Source organism: Lathyrus oleraceus, chromosome 6 (assembly GCF_024323335.1).
Source record: "Lathyrus oleraceus cultivar Zhongwan6 chromosome 6, CAAS_Psat_ZW6_1.0, whole genome shotgun sequence".
Taxonomy (NCBI): Eukaryota; Viridiplantae; Streptophyta; class Magnoliopsida; order Fabales; family Fabaceae; genus Lathyrus; species Lathyrus oleraceus.
The window spans coordinates 186,296,692-186,300,141 of NC_066584.1; the positions used below are offsets into that span (position 1 = coordinate 186,296,692).

At 25.7% G+C, this 3,450-nt stretch overlaps 1 long non-coding RNA gene across 1 annotated transcript; it reads right to left on the reverse strand.

The window, feature by feature from the left end:
• Positions 1–247: 247 nt before the first annotated feature.
• On the reverse strand, positions 248–2,483 carry LOC127096978 (uncharacterized). The gene is made up of 4 exons (XR_007792892.1): positions 2,419–2,483; positions 2,138–2,303; positions 1,887–1,962; positions 248–1,797 (listed from the first exon to the last, which is right to left on the reverse strand). It is a non-coding gene; the product is annotated as an uncharacterized LOC127096978 (long non-coding RNA).
• Positions 2,484–3,450: the final 967 nt, after the last annotated feature.

A 3,450-nucleotide genomic window follows, 5' to 3' on the forward strand; every position in this document is an offset into this window, starting at 1 on the left:
CAGCTGGAATTGAAATATATCTTTGCAATATCATAATACTTAGACTTGCACATTTTAACATTTTACAATATACTAATAACATAAAATACATTAAAGAACATGAAGACTTCTGCAATATTTGAACATTTTATATTATTAAAAATATCATAAAAATGTCTAATCACATTATAATAGTATAAAGAATATCAAGATATATGTCATGAATTGTGCATTTCATATTATTAAAGAATATCAAGATCTCTGTCATGACATTATAGTCATATCATAATAGTATACAATTCATGCTACAATCTTAGTTGATCATTAGAAGTATCCTCATTCTATCTCACTACGACATATAATTTCATGTCATATACAACTATAATAATTCTATTTTCAAAACCAAAATAATGAATAAATATATTTCAGTGGAACGGTAAAGCTGCAATAGGCATACCAACATGTGCTGAAATTACTTTGACCTGCAAACTAGGTGTTAATAAATATGTTTAACTTATTTCAATTTTTAAAATTAACAAACCATAACTTATAATTTCCATTATGAAGAGAAAATTGCATACTTATCAATTTCATTAGAATCTCATTTTAAGCACAAGAGAAAATGTGATATAAGTCTATTTTTAGAGTGGTTGTTATGAGAAGTAAACTACAAAAGTACCGAAGAAAATTGTTCCAGATTAAATCATCTAAGAGTGATTTAAAATTGTGTTGATTTCTCCCCAAATGAATGTTCCATATCAAAATATGACGATGATGCCTCTCATGTTTTTAGTATTAAAACAGTCCCTACATGATCCTATAGTATATTATTTTTCATTTATCATTAACAATAAAAAACATAAGACTTCAGAGAGGTTGGAGAACCTTACTTCAGCAAGAGAAAGGGAAAACCTTACTTCAGCGAGAGAAAGAGAGTTCGTCTAGGTGAAGACAACTGCAGATTGGATCCCGAGACTAGGGAATATCTGTGAAAAAATAGGGAAACAAAGTATTCATTATCTCTTGGTCCCTTTCCATTAAACTTGTAAGAATTTTCCATCATCAGATTCTTTCATCTAAATTGGACCAATGACTTGTTCCAACACTAATCCACTTCAGAAATAAAGTAAACTCAACTCGAAATAACGAGAACTAAACTAAGAAACCTTTAAAAAGAGAAAGTGATTAACTCTAATGAAATAAAAAGTGAAGCAGTGACTACATGCAACCAAGCTCAACAACAAAAAAATATCAGTATCAATTAAAACATAAATTTAAGCAAGCAATTAAATACAACAAAAGGAAAGATTAGAAGTCAAAGATGATTTTAGACAATACCTTAATATTGAAGAGGTTAAAATCATGGAGACGATGTAGAATTGGGAGGAACGAGGAAGATTAATTCAAAGATGTTATAAAACTACACAATGTATTTGCAAACAAATCATATGTATTATTTACAGGACTTTACAATAACCATACACTTCACAAACATTTAAAAATTAAACTTGCAAGTTGCAACCTATTATTAATCTTCATAAGGAAAGTCAAGTAAACAAATTTTTAGTATTGTTTCCTAAGTTGATCAATCAAGTCAATTCACAGGGCCATTACTTTAGAAAAAAGACCATTCACCTTAGCGTTTACAACATCAGATACCTCCACAAACTTTTCTCTAATTCCTTAGCTGTATCAAGTCTCCAAATTATAGTACCTTTCCTCATCCATTTCTTTTATTGTATTATGTTAGACACGCATAAATACCAGCCTATTTTGAATGTTTCAAATAGAGTTCTCCACCACCACCGACGTAGCAACCTACAAATTAGTAACTTAGATGCTCATCTAAACAAGTGAAAAAAGCATACTTCTAAGATAAACAACAATTAAAATCGTGGATCGATTACCTTCATTGGTTCCAACACCATGTCGTTAAATAAGGTGCAAACTCATTCATCAATTCCAACTCTACATCGATTCAAACTGCTATTGTTCCAAAAATAAATATGTTTATTGATAAGCATCTCATTTTACAAAAACAAGAGAAAAGAAAGTAAAATATAACTAAGCTAAAGTAATTTTCAAAAGAGTAAATTAAGTTTCATGACCCCACTGAGATAAACACTTATTACTTACATGGAAAAACCCTAATTTTTACCTTTTGCCAGTCATGCATAATCTCAAGGAATCTCATCTAAAGAGAATCAATTCTGCAAGGATGGGATGGTACTATTATTTCATGCGATTATTCCATACTTCTTCTTTCTCTTCTGTGATTTCATCCTTCTTCTTTGATTCTTGCAACTTCTCACTAATTTGAGACTCTTTAAAATAAAAGTAAACATAATAAATTCATGAGACTAGATAAAGAAGACGAAGAATTGATGAGTTTTTGGAGTTAAGAAAGAAAAACGATTAATATAATTGAAGTATAGAGACCTTGAATCAAGAAGGGAGTAAGAGTTTGGTGTCTGCGTAAATCTGAGAGGGAGAACAAGGGTTTCACAAAGCTGAGCTAAAGATTGATTTTTCTTTTCATTATCTGTATATATATTTTAAATATTTAACTTATAAATCTTTTATGGTTTTTTTAAATATTTAATATTATATGTTTTAAATGCCTTTTTAATGAAAGTTTGCTATAAAAGTAAAATTTATTTTTAGTCTATTTGTTAAAAATTAAAAAACAAATTTTAATTTTCTAAAATATAAGTGTTCATCAATATTTTCTTAAAAAATATTTTACAGAATGATATTTAAAAATGAATTATTAAAAATAAATTATAATTAAATTAAATAAAATATTATTAGTTTTATGTGAGATTTACTCTTATACACTAATAATTAATTATTTTTTTTTGCACAAAATATAATTTTATTAATGTGTCCAAAAAGATATCTCAATTATTGCACAAAATCTTTACTTTCTCATTTAAGTGTTTATGCAATTTTTATTTATTTTTATTTTTACAGTTTCTTTTTAAATTATTTAACAACTAAAGAGATATTATAGTTATTAATAATAAATTTTATTAATTTTTCAATAAATTTATATTGAAATACTTTAATAATAGATTTCAAAAGGACTAAGTATGATAAAATTTTATTTATTTTAAGAATATGCAATTTAAATTGTGCCATGTTTATTAAAATATTTATCTTTTTAAGAGCATGCAATTTAAATTGTGCCATGTTTATTAAAACGATTATTTTAAAAATTTATTTAGATTGTTTATATATATTTATAGTAGTTTTGCATATTAAAATAATAAACTATAAATGCAATTAGATAGAGACCTTTAAATTAAAAAAATAAAAAAAATAATTATATATAAATATTTAAGAGTCTGAAATTTTATTAAAAAGTGTTATTGGCTTAGTGAAATTTCAATAGAGACTTTTAAATTTAAAAAAAAAAGATAAAAATTGTTATATATAGATATTTAAGAGTCTAAAATTTACTTGAAAAAG